Genomic DNA, 21,036 nt, shown 5'->3' on the forward strand with positions numbered 1-21,036 from the left:
CCAACTTCTTTGTCCCCCTTCTTCCCTTCCCCCGCCTCCCCAATTATTTTTCCAGAGACCTTGGCTTGCTGCTTCTGGGGCAGCAGCAGCAGCTGCTAGTGCTGTCCTGTAATTCTTCCATCTCGGTCACAGGGGACTGGAAGGGAAAAGACGGTCTGTCTCAGCAGCAGTCCACCAGCTGCTGCTACAATCTATAATGCGTAAATTTGCAAAATATAGCTTTTAATTTTGCTTTGCAGTCAGAATGAAAAACTAGAGCACACCACCACTGCCATCATTGATTGATTAATAGAAATTTATGCTTCCTACGCCCTGGTTCAGACTCGGCCAAAAAGTACTTGGAAGTGGCTAAAAATAAAAGGTAAGAATCCTGACAGGCTTTCATACTGATGGAGTAACTAACAATACAATGTTGTGTATGTGTGCTTGAGAATATGCTCTAGATAAAAGCTCTAGATAAAAGTTACTCTGTTGAGTAACACAAAAAATATTCAACTAAATTAGAGTATGAAATTGTGCTTAGGGTCTTTCTGAAGTACATGGATAAGCAGGGCTTCTTTGTTACAGTGTCAGTGAATTAGGGAGTTCCACAGATTCTAGCATAAGTAGTTTTCCCGAAAATGTATATTGAAACATAGTTTTGGTTTTGAGGCTTTTTTTGAGGGAGAGAGGAGAGAGGATAAAGAATAGGCAGCATAGTTACTGTTTTTTCTTTGCTGGCTATGAAGTTAGAGTAGTAACAGTACTGCTTATTTTGTGTCCAGTCATGCACCTCAAGGAAGGAAATAGCACATAGAAGAGGTAAGCAATCCCCAAACTGCTATTAGAAGTGGATTTGTAACCTCTTCCGTGTGTATTTATGAATGACGAATCTTTTTGTTGGACCATTCAAGAAGAACCAGCCAAAACATGGCCGGAATTTGTGAAAGAACTTGTTTGCACTGAATAGTTTGACTCAGTGGGTAGCTCAGAAGACTTGAACTATAGAACACTATCCATCCATAAAAATAATTCATGTGGTTGTGGCACACGTAGTTGGCCAAAGAAAGACTGTTGTGTGTATAGCTGAGAACTAATTTTATCACAAGTCAGTTTCACAGCTGATGTCCCTAGAGACCTGTTGCCCTCTTTGTTTTTCTTTTAACACTCTGAAGTCCTTTGTCATGGAAGCTGCATGGGAATTGTAGTGCGTGAAGGCTAGCAAAGAAACCTTTGTATGCCAAGTCGTTATGGGGACCATGAGGTGGTCTGCATCCAGGCTTCCTTGCTGGTGGAAGAGCTTGTGGCAGCTGGCTGTCTGCTTTCCTCAGTTGGTTTCACTGGGGACAAGGGACTCGGAGAAGCCAGCTGCCATCTTGGCATGCCTGCTAGGGCTTGTGCACGAGGGATGTTAGTGATGGTGTCAGTTGCATACTGCTGCCCTCCAGCATGTGGTACGGAGTAAATCCAAGTGCGGAGCAATCACAGATCTCATTTTGACAATGTGTCCACAGTTTAACTCTTCTGCTGAACATCTGTGAGTGTACTAGCGTGCAAGTTGTACTTTTTTGCTACTAATTAGAATACACTGAGTCCAAACTGAAGCTTCAGATACAAATTTGTCTGGATTTGGGAGAGAGCAGATCTAGACCTTACCTTTGTGGAACAAGCTAACTCTACCAATAAAAGCACAGTGTAGTCTAGTACCCACCCCCAGAATTACCAGTCCTCATTTCTGTACATCTTATGTGATACTAATGTCAGCAATCTTAAGTGAAAGCATAAGCAAACCCTAATATCACAATACATTGTACAGACATGCTGGCAGAACTAAAGTAAATCTAGATGGGACACCAAAGAAAAATAATTTAAAATAGTTTAAAGAATCAACAAAGCATACTGCGTGCACGTGTGTGCACATATTATCTTAAATTTGTTGGAATTTTTTAGCATGTGAAAAATACAGCCCCAAGTGTACACCATGCCTTCCAGCTCCAGGGCAAATACGGTAAGAAGAAATTATATAGTGACCCATTATTCAGGCACCTGGGAGGTAAGAGAAAGGAAGAGGAGTGTTTTGCCCTGAAGTCCTTCCTGGTTATTTTTTAAATAAACATGGTATGCTCAAATATTTATATAAAAGCAGTGTTCAATGGTCTCACTTAATTGGGCAGAGAAGTCAAATTTAGTGAAGTGCACATACTTTGTGTAATTCAAATGCAGTGTTTTGGGTATGCTACCCACCCGCTCACAGGGAGAAAACAGAAATTAAATGACAGAGGCTGTTCACAAGTAAACCAGCAGAATTCTTGGAAATACTACTTTAGCCAAACTTTATAATATTGCAAGTTACTAGTCTCTCAAAGTATCAGAAATTAACTATTGAAAGCAATTTGAGCTTTAGACCTTAAAGAAAGACTGCTAGAGTATGTTTTAAAACTTCAGTGGTAGCAAACCACATTGAAGCTTGCTAACTTCTGACTAGGTGGCAACAAAGGCCTCAAGGACTTGCAGTAAAGTCGCTCAGAAAGCAAGCTCCCTTTTCCAATATGTATTTTCATTTGTCTTCCTATTGCAGTAAAGGCATCTACCTTCTGCCAGTGTTTTCTGAGGTATGCACTGAATTCTTTTGAAGTTTATTGAACTAGGTTTTTCTTGACTTTTCCTTCCCTTCAAAATTAATATCTTTATTTTAACATTTGACCAGTCAAACTCCCAAGCACAGCTTCTTCCATACAGAGATGGTTATCTTGGCACTACAAACAAGACCCTTACTAGATACTGATACTTACAGCACAGGCTGTTTCCCATCCATTCTGCAAGGACTCATTTTTAATGAAAAGAACAGCATTAAATTCGCAATGAGAACCGACCTTTCCTCATTTCTTTCCCTGTGGGGATTTGATCAGTCTCTGCAGCTCCCTGCTTAGACATTGTGCACAGGGGATACCACTTTGGGGGGAAAGCTAACCTGGGAATAATTGAAGGAGTGGTTTTGAGGGAATACTCTGAAATTTTCCAGCAGCTGCAGTCTCACTGCGTATCTCCCATGTAACTGTTTACAGCAAAGTTAGAAGGTGGCCCTTACTGTTGTATCCTGTCTATGAAACTTTGGCCATGCAGTAAGCCCATAGTCTAATCTGTAGATCCATTCTGGTGCTTAGAATAAAACATTTTGAGCAAAGAATAATAGGAAGTTGTTATTAAAAGAAGATGTTTCAGAAAAGGGACCTAAAAGCACACTGCGATCTCCCTGAAAGAATATGGTATCTGGACAATGGGAAACTTAATTTCTTAATTCCTCAGCCACAAAACTCCTCAGTAGTCAGACTTAAAAATCCATATTCCCGCAAACCTTTTCAAGGGAGGGAGAAAGAAAGAAGCAAACCAAAATATAAGTTGTAAGCTTGCCTAACATGTCACTTGGGATAACATCACTTCTGTTTGTCCTTAGTAAACACAATGCCAGATCAGGAGCCAGAGGATAATCTTTTGCTCTGAATTGTTTTCCTGTAATATCTGAGGCTGCACAGTATAAAATCAAGAGTGGAGAAGGCTATCCTGAGCCTCTCGCTTTGCCTGCTGATACAAGCATGATTTCATTATACAAACATTTGCTCCATTAATTGTGATTATTCCTAATCCTCCATTTTGCTTAATGGCAAAACATTTCACTGGAGGAAAAAAATTAGATTAAAGTAAAGACTTTCAGACAGTAAAGGCTACTAATTGAAACCTGCAAGGGATACCCCCATCATGGAAATTCAAAATTACAAAAGTTATTTCTGAGATAACTGGAGAAGGGATGCCTGAAAATCCTCAGACATACACTTTGGATTAAATTTTTGTGTGGTTTAATTCAGTATTTTTTTCTTGATCTGTAAAAATAAGAGCATAGCTTTAGTAAATGTGTACACATAGTGATGCATGTGTATGTTTGTACAACATGCATTTTTTTTGTCTTCTGATGGAAAGTATAGAGGTTTTGATTGTGCATGTGTGCCCATGTGGACCTCTAAAAGGAGATAAATCACAGAGGGGGATGCTAGAATGTTTTGGTTCTGTTAAGAGTGTTTTGGTTCTGTTTCTATCTGCTCTTTCCTTGTGTTTTTTTTAGTGCCTGTCTTCTCCTGCAGTAACCTTGCATTGGGGTCTTGGAATAAAATATTTTTACCTGTGCAAAGCTGGTGGGGGTATGTGTATTTTCTCTTTTTTCCTCTACAGGCTGTGGTATACAGCAACGTAGAGGTCTTGCAGGTTTTATTCTCTTGAGGTCGGTAATACTTTAACCAAAGGAAAAATGAGGCATGTGAAGGTTTCCCTACCCCCTCTGCCTCCCACAGCTCCCGCAGGAAGTGGAGAGCAGCGAGCTGCTCCTGGAGCTCCTTTCCTGTATGATAAACCCCCATCTCGCAGGCGCACAGATGGGTGTTGAGTGCAAAAAAATACCAATGTTGACGCTAATCTAAGAAAGCAACATTGTGTGCCTTCACTGAGTGTCTGTACAGTGGTAGGACAGCACTTCGTAAATGGATTTTGAGGTTGCATAGTGTTTGTTAAGGCTTTAGAAAGGAAGAAAATAATATTCTAAAAGACAAGACCCCTCAAATATTTGTCAACAATTCCTGTTGCTTTGAGGAGTTTAAACCTATATAGTTCTGGATCTTTTGGTTATTTTTCGGTTTCTTGATTTAACACATTTTTGGATGCATAGTAAGGCACGCAGGTTATATGTGTCATTAAGGAACCCCAGTAAAATACACATTCATGGGGTTAAAATTACTTTTCCTGAAATGATCTGTTTTCTGTGCATTTTCTGTTCCACGTCTCCCTCCATTCCCCCACCCTCAAGTCCATTAGGCGTAAGTCGGATTAGCTCAGTGGCTCTTATCAGACCTCTTTTTCCTGTTACCCCCAGATAAATTTATGCGACTTAAAGACTGAACTCCAGGCATAACCTTATTCCTGCTGGGGACAGGAGCTGCATTTGCTGAAACTCTGTGTTGATGAATAGTACCCCACTGTGCTCTATATGGGAAAGTGTGTGGGTGGCAATTTACATGGTAAACAAAGGCAGGCAGGGAAGAAAGATAGTTAAGCTTATGTTTCTTAATGCTTTAGATCTCCTTAAAATGTGTCTGATGAAAATTAGCAGCAACAAATATCACAAAAGGAAGATCGGTGTAGATTTTGCTGTTTTTAAGGATCAATCTTTAAGTAAAAGCATTTTTACGTATGTTAGCGAAATTAAATTTATTGATGTAAAATTAAATTTATTAATATAATTTGTCCTGATTTTGTGGTAATAGCAAATAAAGACTGTACCTGCAACTATTCCCTTTAAAGATAAATGGAAACCTTTTATTTCATCAGCAAAATAGGCTCATGGTTGTCTGTAGGATCATCCCCCCTCCTGCCGCCCTAAATAGGTTCTTTGCTTGTTTGTCATCAGAGGTGTAGGGAGGCAATGTGAATTAAATGGCAAGGGACTAGAGAGAGTGTCAGGAAGTATTGACATCCTTATTTGTGCCGTGTATCTACTATGTGACCTTGGACAAGTCTCTTCACCTATGCCGTATCCTGTTATTAGATTATAAATCTCTGCTGGGAGAATGCTTGTCGCAGTTTGCTTTTGTATCTGGCAAAGGGTCTTATAGATATTATTGTAAAACAAATAATAGAAATAAGGGTAGCAGGTTTTTTTTCTGGAACACTAGACTTTGACGGAGATAGGGATTTCTTTTTAACCTTGCTCTCGTACCCAACTCAGCTGCAAAAAGGTTCCTTCGCTCTGATGCCTTCCTAGTCTGATTCTTGCCAGCAAAACTTGAAATTTGCTATTTATTCAGATAAACAAATGTTTTGAGTGACTGTGTAGCCCTTGAAAAGTTTTGCAAATGCATTCTAAAATACAAAAAACAATATATGATTATTTGCAATACTTTCTCCTAGATTAAACTAGAGATTTTTCTGTGGCATTGGTGTATAAATTGTGTATTTAAGTTGCGGCCACAATATATGCTTCCTCGGGGGAAGGCTTGTCATTCAGAAGTAGCTGATCAATGTGATAACTGTTGCCCACGTACATGCTAACAAGCGCAGCTCATGCCGCTTCGGGGAGGTAACTGGCTTATTCCATGTGATGAAACTCTTGTTCCAGTTCACCTCTTGTTTTGAACTGATACCCTTCATGCTTGCATTGACACTGGAAAGGAACTTCACGTGGGAGACTTTCCCTTCCAGTTCACTGACTTGCATCCAGGCCACTTGCTGACGCTGCCGTGCGGAGAAGCTGCTGGTCCGCGTGCAAGAAGAGCTCGTTGTATAACGCAGCGTGTCACAAGGGTTTTGCCAGTACAGTTGGCCACAGACTGAGCTCTTTCCCTACGCTGAGTTTGATTAGCAGCACGGTTGATTTGTGAGAATTCAGCTCTGTCTTTTGCAGGGTTTAATATTAGAAATTTAATGGATTTGCATGTCATTGGGAGGAGGACCTTACTTGCTTCTGATTGCAACTCTGGAAGATTTTCTCTGGAAAAGCTTACAAATGTGGAGGAGCAAATTTAAATTTTTTTTTTCTATTTAGGGAGGTTTTGGTTTGGTTTTTTTTTGGTGGGGTTTTTTTTTTTAGAAGAGTTTTGGGGTTTGGGTGTTTTTTTTGTTTTGGTTTGGGTTTGGTTTTTTTTTGTTTTCTTTTATGGCATTCAGGACACTGGAATTATATTTTTCAAGGTTTTTGCTACTAACACACTACTAAATTTTAAAAAGGGAGAGAAATAAGATTTCCAGGTGATAGTCACTTAATTCTAGGACTTGACTCTTTAATTACAAAATAACACTTTAATTCAAAATAATGTAAGAAAGATTACTTTTTAATTGTTTTATAATGTCAGAAAGGATAAATATGTCAGTCTAATCTATGCTCCTGCGTAGAGCCAAGAGTCTCCTTTCCAATAATATTTCTGTCAAGCTGTTTAATTTGTTGAAGCTTTTAAAAGATGTCATGAGATGCAATAATTTAAAAAATAAAAAATTAAGACAGTAGAAAGAGAACGTATCTGACATGAATACAATGTTCATGTGGTTCAAATTGCTTTGAACAATACTCCTATGCTGTCCCTGTTCTTTGGGCGTGACTTTGCTAAGAGCAGTGAGGGTATTGACTAAGGTCTTTGCTGATAATTACTTCTTAAATATAATTAAATATGAAGGTGGTGCTAGCAAGATGCTAATTGGCTTAGTAACAAACTTGGGATTTTTCACTTTCCCAGAACCACTGGATTAGAGCACTTGATGCAGCAGTTCTTCAACAGCAGAGACCACCGATCCGATTGCCAAGGCCAGCACACAGGGTGTCCTATGGTGTCATGGTGGGGATGGGGGCTTTATGCTTAAGGCACTAGCAAAATACTGCTTCAATAGCTGTGGGACCTTAGGGAAGTCACTCAGTCCCACTGTCTAAAAGAGGGGTAATAACACTACCTTTGGTTCTTGTCTTTTTACATCGTAAGCATAGGTGGGTTTTTTGGTATATTTATTAAAAAAAAAGTTGGTCGTTAGCTTACAACGTTGCTGTAATACAGGCGGGTGTAATAACATGTTTGCTATCATGCAACAAAACCATTGTGGGTTGTCTGTATTAGTGGGGATATGCCATATTGCAACTATGCTGACTTTCAGGTATGATCTTTGACGCGTTGCTGAAAGACACATGACTTTCAGCAATGTTTGGAAAGGCCCCAACTATTGCTTAGACAACCCACCTCGTTCTTCCAAAAGCCAAAGCTTTCATGGAAGCAGTAAGTGTAGTTTTCAAAAGCAGGCTGGCATGGGAGCACTATGAGATCCGGAAGACAAAAGGAAACGGAGGCTTTAATGAGCACCTTTGTAAAAGTTAGCATGCAGCTGGTCCCCAGCAAAGCATGCCGCTGTTCAGATACGTGGTGTTTGTGTTGTATAAGCATGACTAATGGCTGCGATTCATGAGGAAGCATGGCTTGCCTTGAGACGGCTGGGCTGATTTCACCTCAAGCTGTCTGGTCCCTTTCTCAGAAGCCTGCCCTGCTGCAGCAGGGCTGGCAGAGCTGCTCACCAAGCAGCTGCTGACCTGCTGTGAATGACAGGCTGACATATGAAGGTAAACCAAAAAGCAACGCTGCTGACAGAATAGACTTTGTAGTAGTGGTCTGCCAATGATACCTTATACATTAAGCCTTGAGCTGAGACTGCTACAGAAGGATGATGATGATGCAGTGATGGTTTTCAGTGGGAACGCGGTTCAGCAAAGGCCGAAGTCGTTACAGTCTGCTGTGAAGTACTTGTGGACAGTTTAGAAAAAAAAAAATTGTGAGTCATTGGCAGCAAAAGCCTCTATGTTTTTTTTAAAGCAGCCTATTTTTGTTGACATTGCCTCTCTTCATGAAATAAAGTTCTTGCATTGTTGCTGTTTTGTTACAAGGTCAGAAGAAGTTTAGGTTATACCCTAGTTTCTCAAATACAAGGGGTCTATAGTTGAGGCCAAGCATAGGAACATACATCTGCTGAAATTAGTCATGATACAGTGAAATTTTTTGGCCTCAGTAGGTATTATATCGGACATGATTTTAAACCTATTTGTTGCCTCAGAGTTTTTCAGACCTTTGAGTTCATCCTGTAACTGCTCTCAAGAGCTGATTTTTATCAAAGTTTCATTATATAAATCTTTTTCAGTCTTGGGAAGATAATGCATCCTTGTGCAAAACCTGCTTCTTGCTGAAATCAATGAACAGCAAGGCCCAATTGCTTGCGGGGCAGTGGTATTGTTGCAAGGTTATCAGAAGGTTAAAGCTACAAATCGACTATTGGCTCCAATAACTCCTATGAGGGAAATATGGAAAAAGATATCTCTTTTTGTAAATGAGATAGCATAACGGGTGACTCTGCTAGATTCTGACCTTTGCTGTAAGAGGTGCAAGTGCAACAAGATTTTGCAACTCCAGGAAGAGATTTAGATGCTCCCATTTGGGCTGTAATGGGAGGCAAACTCTTGCAAAGAGCATTCATAATGCTTGTCATGGGTTACCGTTGTGTATCCTGCTTCAAAAAGCAAACCTTTATCCAAAACTTTGATCCTTTTTAGGTGGTTGAGGAAGGTACAAGAGGCATTTTATAGCATTTTTCACATGCCTGTGAACTGCTGGGTTTGTTTGGAAGAGAAAAGAGAAATACCACAGAAAAGGCTATTCTTGAAATATTTGTGACCACTTGGGAACCAGGAAGAATTGAAACTCTCCCAGGATTTCTACACCAAAGAGATGCTGGTAAGTATGTCAGCTTCTGGAAGCCAGCCCAAACCTCTGAGAGTTTGGAGGTTTGCACAGTGCTAGTGGCAATTAATGATGCATGAAAAAAGATACACATTTTGTGTTTTGAAAAAGGAAAACTTGCTGTGATATATAAAACATATTTTAAAGCATTTTGAGAACTGAAGAATGATTTGGGTTTCTTCTACCCTGTCTTCCCCTCTTCCCATTTCTATTCCCAATAAATCTGCAGCACTGAAGTTATGGAAGTGATTTAAGGATAGAAGACTGGGCGACATGCTTCCATGTGAATGGCAGACATTAAGCATAAGATTCTGAACAGCATTCTGCTCTCTTATTTGAAGAAGCATTTCTTTTAGCATTTAACCCCATTAGCACCTCAACATCATAAAAGATGATGATAACATGTTTAAAATTTTCTCTATGTTTTGATTATTCTCATATATGTTGTCATCCTGTGTTTATAACAGAACACACAGTGAGTTTAAAACCTTGCAAATTCCTTATTTTGTAATTGAGAAATGTATGAGAAATAGGGTTTTTCAGGCACTCTGAGTTTCTGAGTTTCTCAAATGAACTGGAAATCCAAAGTCTTTCAAATTTCCTATGAACAAAAAAGTTTTAGAAAAAAATTGCTTTGAAACTGGTGTCTCTTAAGTAAAGCAGAATGCTGTCAGCCTCCAGTTTCCCAGTAGCTTTGTCTACAGCACCATTCTGTAACAAAAATGTTAGCGTACCTGCATTGTTGCTTGAGCTCTGAGGAGCTGTAGTGCTGGGCAGTCCTGACCAAGACCCTGGCTTATCTTAGTCATTGGCTCAAGAGCAAGTCTTGATGCTGCTAATTACTGGGCCTGTGAAGCTTTCAGTATCTAAGGTAGGGAACTTTAGTATTTAAAAATATTTTATATTCAACCAGTGTTTTCTGAGGGAACTTTTATTTCATCAGGAAAGTCTGTACAAATCATTAATCCTGGGTCCTGCTACAACAAGGAGCTGCATGCAAGCAGAAACCTGCCTGTATGGAATTTTCATGAAGGTTCAGTGCCTCTGATGAGTTTCTAAAGAGTATCTTCAGAAATTTAGAGGTAAAGCATTCAGTTTAGGTTCCTGTAGGACTTTTTTTAACTGTTCTGGAAATGTCAGCTTTGTGTGACCTGACCTTGCTGTGAAAGGGCTCTCCATGCAGGAGACCTGCAGATCCCAGCAGGTAGGAGGGAAATGGGAGCTCCCAAGAAAGTCATCCCTTACCACGCTTTTTCTCTCCTGGGTTTTAAAGGCTGTTTGGCAAGTTTGTTTGCTTTGGCAAAATTTATAATTGAAGCAATTTTAAAGAAAAGTTTTACTAATAACTTACCAAAAGAAATGTTGCAACTGTTATGCCATGTTTTGCAGTCACTTTTTTTTTTTTGGTGTTTTATTTTTAAGCTCAAACCACTGAGAGGTAGTATGTTCCTGCAAATTAGCTTGTTCTTTTATGGAGCTTGCATTTGAAAACAAACCAACCTCCAAAACGTTACAGCTCAAGGAGAGCAGGTGTATTCTCTTGTTTGTTCTCTTAGCATTTGTTCTGGTTTTAAGGCAGAGAATAAGCTGCAATTTCAGAAAGTGCTGTTGTATAATGCTGAGTGATAAAATGTCTGCAAGTTCTGGTCCCTTGTGCATTACCTACAGTTATGAAAAGGGAAATGTGCTCATATCTTTATGATAACAAAGAAATCAGTATGCTCTGGTTTTATATAAAATAACTAAATTTTATGCATTTAATAGTGCCTAAAATGGAAAGGGTTAAAAGAGCTGGTAAAGGTTTTGAGATTTTTGAGCTATAAAAATATTTACTCATGTGTCGCTGTTAAGACTAGAGTTTAGAAAAGCACGTGACATGAACACTTCAGTCTTGATGTTATTTTGTGGAATACTTAGTGTGAACCTAATTTCATATGGTAGTGCAGTCCTGACTCAGAGTTATGATGTCAATCAAGTAACTAAAAAAGGACTAGTTGTGCCATGGAGATATGAAGCCAGCTCCAGGAACTCCAAGTGTTGGAGACTTTTAAGTCAAAGGATCTTGGCAAAACTCTCTTTTGTGACAAGAGTTAGGAGTAGGTATTTTTGTGATTGATTGGCCTATCCTGACCATGATATGTAGGTTCAGTTTTTGGGAAATCACTGGATTTTTCTGTGACTTAGTGTTTGTCCTACCACAGAGGTGAAACTATTTCTATCCTGACAGTTGACAATCTTGAAAATAAAGCTGAGGCCTGTAAAGACTTCAGCAGCAGATGGACTTGTATCTTTTAAATATGTCTGAACCTTATTCAAATGTGGCCTTCCAGCATCGCTGTAACACAAGGAAGACTGTGTTATGCTCTTTTGCATTCCAAAAAAGGTTACAGTTGCACTTGAAACATTCAGAAATATAACTGGTTCCCCTGATCCCAACTATCACGTTGTTGGTAATGATGATGTTTTGTCAAAGCAGAAGAGCTGCTTGTGTTAGTGCTGGTTCAAAAGGCTAGTGCTGCACACCTTTTCTTTTCTAACAGAAGATATTTCCTAACAGTCAGTATATTTGCAATCAAAAGGTTTGTTGCAGTCTCCTCAAAAATGAAAACAAAAACACAGGGATATCCAAGTTGAAAAAGCTACAATTTGCGGCACTGCTCTGTGTGCTTTTTAATCACATTGGGCAACATCCCAGGGGTGCCACTTTACCATTGCAACCAGCCACTGACTTAATCTTAAGTACGATTTTAATGAAGATCCTGGTGAGGATGTAGTAAAACATCCAATAAGGGTACTAAAAGTTATATTTTTGTCACTTTCAGCTCCTGTAAGGTAAGAACTCCTTTTTCCAAAGGATACTTTGGACAGCTGAGAATCACAACTCTTAAGGCTTTATGTTTCCCTCTGTCCCCACCATTTTTTATTAGGCTTAAGGTGAGACGTGTTTTTGTTCCTCAGCTAGTCCAAACCCCCTCCTCAGCCTGAGAACAGTTGCAGATGCTATCCATTAAGATCAGCTTCATCCGTTTAGCCTTGGAGATTAAAAACTCCTACCCTTCCTCCCGCCCTCCAACACTGACTACCATCTGTAAACCTGCTTCAAAACCTCCTTGTGCTGAAGAATGTAGTACGGGATGGAGGAGGGATGGGAGAAGATGCACTGGGGAGGGTAGCAGGGGAAATGAGACTGATTCAGTGTCTGGTTATAGATGCAGTTCTCTAGATACTTTACAAAGCTTTAGATCTTTACAAGCTTCCTCCCAAGTGCCTTTGTTCTTTGTATAGCTCACTTGCAAACCTGGCATTGTTTTATTCAAACTTTACTGAAAGACAGGATGTACCTTAGAATCAGAAATATGATGGGCTGTCAGCTGCTTCCTCAAATTCCACCAGATCTCTATAGTTCTTAATAAGTGAACTGACAGCTTATTAACCAGATGGTACAACAGGAGCTTCATTCTGTTGTAAAGTTTTAAATCATGTTGTTCTAACAGGTATGCAATTTATCTCCGCTTCTTCTTCGGGAATGAGAAATGAATAAGAAAAAGTCAACACACCCCCCCCCCCCCCCCCCCCCGATTTCTGGCAATATTAATAAAGAATTTGAGCTATGTGTAAAGTTAAGATTGGATATCCTGCAGAAAGACTATCAGGCGCTGAGAAATTAAATTACTCTGCTCCCCAGGGTTAAGTGAAAACTTGGAGTATTAAAAGAAGTTTAATGCTTTTTTGTTTAGTTTTGTGATTCCTGCTAAACAAACACTGTATCTAACAGCAAAAAAATTATCTTATAATTTAGTTAGGTAAGCTACCGGATCTTAATTTAAGTCTCAGCCAAATAGAGGTTTTGGACTTTCTCATCGTTACGTGATTCACTTGGTAAATTCAGTCTGAGGATAAATCAGTAATGAGTGGATGCTGTTGCTGGCTGCATGTTGTTGTGTAGTTATGCAAAATCGTGTTTTTCTCCTCAAGTTGTGGAAGACTGTTAACATCAAGGAAATTACCACCAAGAATTATTCCTTTATTTATCTTTTCATTTGGAAGGTCAGATACGAGTCAAGAGAATTAGGGACTGCAGTGCTTTATCAGGTCTGTGACCAGCTCCTTTACAGTAATTAAATAATACAGTGCAAGAAATGGTGCTTACAGCTGAAAACTCTCCATGTGGTTTTCAGAGAATCAGGTTGGAACAAACTGAGCTGGACTGGAAAGTGTTTAACTGCAACATTTCATTCAAGGTACTAATCTGTGTGATGGTCTGGGCACACCAAGGGGGAAACGAATCTCCTAAATTCTGTTTTTTCTCTGTGAGAAACAATGGAATACTTAATGAGTGAGATTTGAGCTCCGTTATGCCCGATGGTCCCCAAACAAGGTTTCTGTTAGCAGGAGGTAAGGACGTGCAGCCTGGTTAAGGCCCCTGTGCCCGGGCTGCTTTGCACGATGCTGTGGGGGGGCCCCAGCCGTGCTGCACGCTGGGCAGCGCGGGCGCTCCCTCACCTCGGGGCGCAGCCGTGTGTGCGGCGTAAGAGGTTACTGGGCTAACTGTCAGTGGTGGTCTGCATCGTGGTAAGCTGCCACGTGGTTAATAACCTATCCGTTTGCAGAGGTTATGCTGAACCTTATTAATAATCGTATTCTTCTGTTGTGTTCTAAGCGTCTGTCGTCTCTGGCCAGACTTCACTGAATTTTACACTAAACTGTTCTTTGGGCATTGCTAATATGTGTACCAAAATCTTCTCTGACTGGTATACATGTGGTAAATTTTCTACCTTGCTGCTTTAAATAGGAACGTCATTTTCCTTGGTACTGCCTTTATCACAGACTAGCTACTGGTGAGAGCTCCAGTAACTTGCTTTGCTTTGAGAAGCACAAGAAGTTATCAGCTCCCTTCCAGCAGTAACTGGCTCTAGCCGGGAAGAAAGCCTTACGAGAGCTGAAGTGGTGTAAGAGTATTTGTGAGAGTGACAAAAATCAAAGTTTTTGTCTGGCTTTATTCCTCTGGAGGCGTGTGCTGTAGTGTTGCTGTTTATTCCAAAGAGTGAGAAATGGAAAATACTGTGTGCACTTTCATCAAGTATTTTTATGAATCAGAGTTAGTTTTTTTACCTTGCTTTTCAGTCTCACGATCAGATTTATATTAGAATGAAGATGTTTGTATGCACTTGCAACTTTTGAATCACAACTGTGTTCCAGATGCCAAAAACTCCTGCACATGTTTAGATGGTGTGTCCAAAGGCTTCCTCTTAGGTGGGTGAGATGTGGGCGAGATGACTGTACTGGCATGTACTGTTCCACCGTCCTGCCCCAGGGAAAAGCCTGCTGAGCCCTGGGCTGTCCCCAGTGGCCACGGTGCCAACCAACTACCAAATGCACTTTGATATCTGGAGTTTGAGTTGGCTCGGAGAGAACCAGAAAGCTGCAAAAGTGGATGCGATGCCTTCCTTCAAATTTGATTCTGTTTTTCCTTTGTAGGAGACTGTTCGGTATGTGTTAGTTTCCTTAAAGTTGCCATGCTGGAAAATAATTAGAACTGACCTCGGGAAAACAATAGTGAACTAAGTAAGTGGGGGGTTTGTTGTTGTTGTTGGTTTGTTGTTTTTTTTTGTTTGGTTTTTTTTTTTTTTTTTTTTTCCAAGGCAACTGTCTGGTTGCACAGTTGTTGGCAAAGCTGAATGTTAAGCAGATTACTTCTGGGTTGGGAGTCACAACTGGTGGGAATCTTTGGATGCTGAGATGGAGGGGTTTTGCTGTGGAGTACAAGTTAAGAATTTGAGACAGAGAAAGAACAAGGCTGGTTTACCAAAGGCAACTGATGCAGAGTTTTGTAGATTTCCTCTGCACTGAAATGTTACTTTCAATAGAAACATTTTGAGTTTCATGTTGAGGCTGTTCGCTGATACCCATATGTTTTGTCTGTAGAAGTAAGTGGTTTTTAGCCTAAGCAAAGCTCTCTTCTCTCCCCTCCCCCCCACCCCTCTCTCCCTTTGGAAATTTATCATCAAGATGTGAATTATTCCAACATGTGGAGGCTGTAGTAGAGTTCTTGAGCCTGAGCTTGTGCCCAACTCCATGTCACACTAAACACGGTAGTATGCTTTGCTGTTGCATCCTTAGGAAATTTCCTGCTTATGTGCTGGTCACTTCAAGTAATTAATTCAGTGCATGTGAATTTCTTCAAGAACCTTTGTAATGTTCCAATGAAACGCAAAATCCTTATTAAACAAGTTCTCTTGCTAAGAAATGCAATATTATTTTTCCTACTATAATAGTAGAAATAGTATTTTAAAAAGCCATGTCACCAATTAGAGCTTTGGGCTGCATCCCACATTCTGGTTCTTTCACATGGTCCAAAGTTCATGCATTTCTTAGGACAAGCAAAGAAATTCAGTGTTAGTTTTTTCTCTGTGTTAAGTTAGTGATTCCATTTATTATACATGGACACTCACACAGATACCTAAATTATAATGTAAATTTATAATTATATTTATAATTATAATGTAGGTTCAGGGTGGAGGGTGGATGAAGTGGGCAAATGGGGAGTGCAAGAGAGAACATACACTAGTCATTATGTGTGCTAGGAAAGTTATTACAAATTTAAATATTCCATAAACATACCTTTGAAAACGGAAATTAAAAGCTAATATAACTTTATTTTTTTAACCAGAGGGCAGTTGTTTCCTGTGTAGGAGAACAAATGAACCACCATAATTTGGTCAATACCATTAATTAGAAGAGGCTGAAATAATCTTTTTTCCCTTCAAAAATATTCTGTAAACATCTTTCTGTTTTGAGAATATGCCTGGGTATTGGACTATGGAAATAATGAATATACTTCATACTATGGCAATAATAATATATATGGGAGAAATTACTATTGATTCTGACTTACTAATCAATGTCAAGGTTTGAGTATTGCATAGAAATAATAATTTCATAATTTTTTTCCTTTTCCCTCTCTTCATCCTTCTAACCTCTTTATATCCTTTCCCAGCATTTTTGGTGGATGATAGCAAAGAAAATTACTTGAATGACAGCACATGTGAAAGATACTAAAAACAAAAATGAAACTCTTGAGCACATAGTTTAGTAAAATACAAATCTATTCCTTTTTGTGTCGAGAAGAATTTAATCGTAGCTAATTGATAAGTTGCTTTCCACTTCCATGTTCAGATAATGCAAGCCTATTGTTCAGCACTTTCAGAAGGGATTTTGGTCCAAGGATCTCAAAAATTTCTTTCCAACATTTCTAATAGAAAAGATTTCACCCACAACAAAATAAGACACAGAATAATTAGGACCCTTACCTAAGGGCATGTTGTGAGTCAGTGCCACAAACAGGTATTGAACTCAAGAGTCCTTGAGTTAATAAATAATAAATGCTCTGAGTTATCCTGTCTTCTACAACAAAGCTGTCAGTGGGATGAGCTTTTTCTGATAGACCTCAAAATATACTTTGTCTTTTAAAGCTGTGTTTTCTTTAAATACATGAAAAATATTAAATAAAAATTGCATAAACTTTTTTTAATCTTGCCATATTAGTTGAGTGAGGATAAGCATCCACGTAGTGGATGAGTACGTCAGTAGTATGTACACTTTACAAACGCTGACCTTAGTCTTTTAATTGGAGATGGTTTGCTGAATGTATTCAGAACCAATTTTAGCTGGATGGGTTGGCAAAATCCTACTGTATCCTACTGGAATGGGCAAAAAGAGAACATGAACTTGAATGTTGGCAGTTGAGGTCTTTATTTACATGCTTATCCAAATATTTGGAGACACATAGACATAGTTCAGACACCTCTTAACCAGAGAGAGTTAGGCTTTACATTGCATGATGGTGCAGCACAAACATATTTTCTGTTTCTATTAAAAAACCCCTTATTTAGTTACCTACCTGGAAAAAAAAAAGTTATACAGAAGGTGTGTAAATATCCTTAATGGAAATTTCAACAGGGAGAACTTCCAATGTAAAAATGCTTCTCTGCATTCCATACTAACTGCAAAACTTCACAGAGTTTTAGTATTTATTTGTTGGTAAATATCAATATGGAAAACTTTTCATAAAAGCGGCAGAGAGCAGTATATTGTCAGACTTGTCTAAAATATTTTGGATCGGAAAAGAGATTTTTAATTGTTTTTTTCTTTTACTGTTAGATCTCAGTGTACAGCTTTCTTGTGGTATCTTGTAGATCTTGAATAGTATTTTCATGTAACACATGCAATTAAAGCAATTGCAGGTTGTTCGCTTACATGGATAACAGTAAAAATCAGATTCATTTGGGTCCTGAAGCAAGACCAAAGAGTACAAAATGGAGTAGAAAGGGTTAAGGTAAGTTTTTTGTTTTCCCCCGAACGTAACCACTACAGGGGACCTACTTACGACAGCTTTATTATGCCCATTAAAAATCTTCACCCCAAAATTTTTAAAGGGAAAAAAGATAGTATGTTTAGTACAACAGAACCTGTATGGTGTTTCATAACGAGGCTAAATAGTATGTATTGCCATATAAAGGATGTTTACCTGTATTGGGGTCACCAGCCCTAAGAGTCCCCAGTTCAGATCAGCTGGTTTTTAGAAGTCACTGATGTGCGAGTATTTCAGACTTTCACATCGCTCCCGTGAGAGATTCCATATTAAATAGATTGTGATGAAAGAAATTTCAGTGAATTAATTGTTTGGAAAATAGTTGATTTTGAAAACGCTTTTTAAGCATTGGTGTTTTTTAGTAGTGATTTAACATTTCTTTGAGGTACTTTATTTGTTGAGTAAGATGAAGTAAAAAAAAAAAAATTGTTGAACCTCTCTTTGAAACAAAGGTTGAAGATAAGACATTTTAACTCAATCTTAATACATTTATCGATGGCAAGTAGAGTAGAATTTTTTGAGCAGGTCTGGTCATCGAGTGTCGTTGAAGACCGATAAGGGAATATTTTATCTGATAAATTGTATATTACTCTTATAGCTTATCCTATTCTTTTGGTATCCAAATCACTGGGTGTATAAGAATTTGACTTATAATAGTCACTCACGAAATTAAGATCTGTATACTGTTGCCTGCCTCCATGGAGGAAGTGGTTAATTATTACATTGGTAAACCATTGACCTAAATGTAGTACTTGGACACCTCTGTGTGAGAAGCTTTATTTCTTAAATGTCTGTAACAAGAACTTGCTGCTCTGGAAATTTTTTAGAAATGCTTCCAAAAGTAAAAATTGATTATCATCTTGTTCTCGCGTCCATGCTCGTTCTCGCGCGCACGTGTACATGCTCCTTCTTTCGCTCTTTCTCTTATCATCATGTTGAAGGAAATATATCCCACACATGAACTGAAGTATGACTTTAGGCTGGTTGTTTTAATCAACACATGGTTTTCTGATGGATTCTGCTTATGCTAAAAAGATAAATGGTGCAACAGTTAGAGAAACGTATAGCTTTCCTTTGAATTAGTCTTTTGTAACATAAGTAAATTATCCAGAAGGTACTCAAGCACAACACTTTGATAATACAGGTGTTTAAATGGTAATAGCTATTGGAATTGGAATGGGAGTGAAACAATAAAGTCATTAGGGTGTTACAACATGAAATTAAGCTATCGCTATTACCGAGCAATATTATTATCCTAAAGTCTGCAACTCACAGAGCAAATGAAAACAATGTAATACCCCTCTAACAGTAGTTTACATTAGGATTTAGTTTAGCCATGATGTTTGCTAGTGTTGTAATATCTTTATTAGACAGCACTCGTGAGCTGGTGCACTGTATTGTAACACAGAAGGAATAATGTAGAGCTACCGAACATCTACCTGAGTAAACCCCATTCCCTACAAAAAAAAATTGTTGCTCAAAATTCTCATCATAGTAGTGACTCTTACGTTATGGTTAGCAAGAATGTAGAATATTAAGAACTTTGTGCTTAGTATTTAAATTACTTAATTACCTAATGAAGGCTTAGATCCTGTTGACTTCTGTATGTATCTGTATAATTTTAATGAAAATTCTTGTTGTTTGGTTGAAAATCTCAGCTTCCAATTTGCTCAATAATTGTTCCTGAGATGAGGAGAAATTTATGATGTGAAAATTATATCTCTGTTTGTGAATATGATGGAAAAAAAACCCCTTCTAATTAATTTTACTTGAACATGTTGTATTCTGAGTGGACGTTCAGTAGGACAGTGTTCTGTATTCAGCAGTTCATTCTAACAAAACCAGCGCAGGGTGAGTCCAATCATTTAGGGGCTAATCAGCTTGCTTAGAGACAGCTGAAACTTAAATTAAAACTTTTCTTCTAGTCTGAATTTAGAAGTTCCCTGGCAATTTTTGCAAACGCTGTAATTTTGTAAACATTGAATCATCAAATCTACGCTGCTGCTTCTGTTGTTGTTGTTGCTATTTATTAGTGCATTAGTGAAAAGAACACATTTATTTTCACTGTTCAAACTGTTTGTGCTGAAACAATTCTTTCAGTTATTTATGATATTACTAGGAGGCACCCCACCTATGACCTGGCTGCAGTTTGCTACCCACTATACATGTAGAGATGATAAAAGGAAAAATAATTTTAAAAATATAAAGAAATATTTTTTTTTTCCAAGAACCTGCAGTGTTTCAGTGCAGATTAAAAAATTACTACTGCTACTTTGGGACAGATCATAAGTTGATATACATTGTCATGGTGTCATAGAAGTAGATGGAACGAGGGCAATAAACATCAGCTGATAAATTACTTCCTTCTGTTTGTATAAATAAGAATTTTTCAGTTTTAGTATCATCTACACCAGGAATTTCCAGCCTATCTTTGAGGGGTTCCCTGCTACTTTTCCTTCGAAGCAGCTCTCCATCTTTCCATGTTTTGCTATGTGCCTGCCTCTGCTGCAAGGGCCTTGGCCTTCTGCTTAGTCAGATGCAGTGTTTCTGTCTCTCCATCTCTCGCTGCCAGCCTGGGTCTGGGGGCTTCCCCTCCCCACTCAGCACAGGGTATTCACCTGTGCTGGGCCTTTTACAGAAGCAGCATCACTGCTGAGGAAGGCACAGGCTTATGAATCAGGAAGGGTAAAAAGAGTTAGGAATCTGAAATATCTCAAAGAGCAAGAACCCTACTGTGCCCCATCTTCCAGTGATTCCCCTTCCTGTGCAGGGCATAAGCTGATAAGCCCAGAAGATCTTACTGGCATTTGTTTCCCTTTTCCTCACCTGCTGACAGTGTGGCATGGGGAGCTCTTGCTGGCGCAGAAGCCCGACCTGCTAACTTTGGCTCAGCAGCTATGCTGCACGCCACAGGGTCCTCGGCTGCCAGAGGGAGGGGTGCTCCGCACACAAGGATATATGAATTAATTTAGGCTTGCTTGCACCTAAACTAACCCCATTAGGGGACATGATCCTAGCTGAAGGCTGGTGCCATCCCTGTGTTGCCTAGCTGGATGTGCACAAGTTGCGTTACAGGCTGCAGAGCCACTTTATCCTCTCCCCCACCTTGCGTGCAAAGACCGAGATGGCTGAACCACGGAGAATAATCCCTTGATGTTTGTGGGATTATTCACATTTACAGTCAGGCCCCTGCAGCACCTCCTGCATCAGCGCGCTGGTCTGTGCCAAGAGCCTCGAGACGCCGGCGTGGTACAAACACTGACAAGCGATACTGAAGTACACCACAGATTCGTTGCTGAATCTTGTTGAAATTGCCTTTGTTTCTGAGGGAGTAGTGCTTACTGCTGCTAGGGAGTAGTGCTTACTGTCTTGTCTGTGTGG

General features: G+C 39.2%; 1 protein-coding gene across 9 annotated transcripts in view; it reads left to right on the forward strand.

Annotated features, from left to right (window-relative positions):
- The window catches only part of ZMIZ1 (zinc finger MIZ-type containing 1), a 366,110-nt gene that overhangs the window by 146,638 nt on the left and 198,436 nt on the right, over window positions 1–21,036 (forward strand). The window contains exons 1-2 of one of the 9 annotated variants that reach the window (XM_075505174.1): window positions 9,098–9,278; window positions 10,228–10,366. The exons of 7 other annotated variants lie outside the window; for them this stretch is intronic. The gene's annotated coding sequence lies outside the window, so the exon portion shown is untranslated. Of the gene's footprint in view, window positions 1–9,097; window positions 9,279–10,227; window positions 10,367–21,036 lie in introns of those variants that run through there. One more of the 9 variants, XM_075505173.1, reaches the window with a different exon arrangement.

This window comes from Mycteria americana, chromosome 6 (genome assembly GCF_035582795.1).
Source record: "Mycteria americana isolate JAX WOST 10 ecotype Jacksonville Zoo and Gardens chromosome 6, USCA_MyAme_1.0, whole genome shotgun sequence".
Lineage (NCBI taxonomy): Eukaryota > Metazoa > Chordata > Aves > Ciconiiformes > Ciconiidae > Mycteria > Mycteria americana.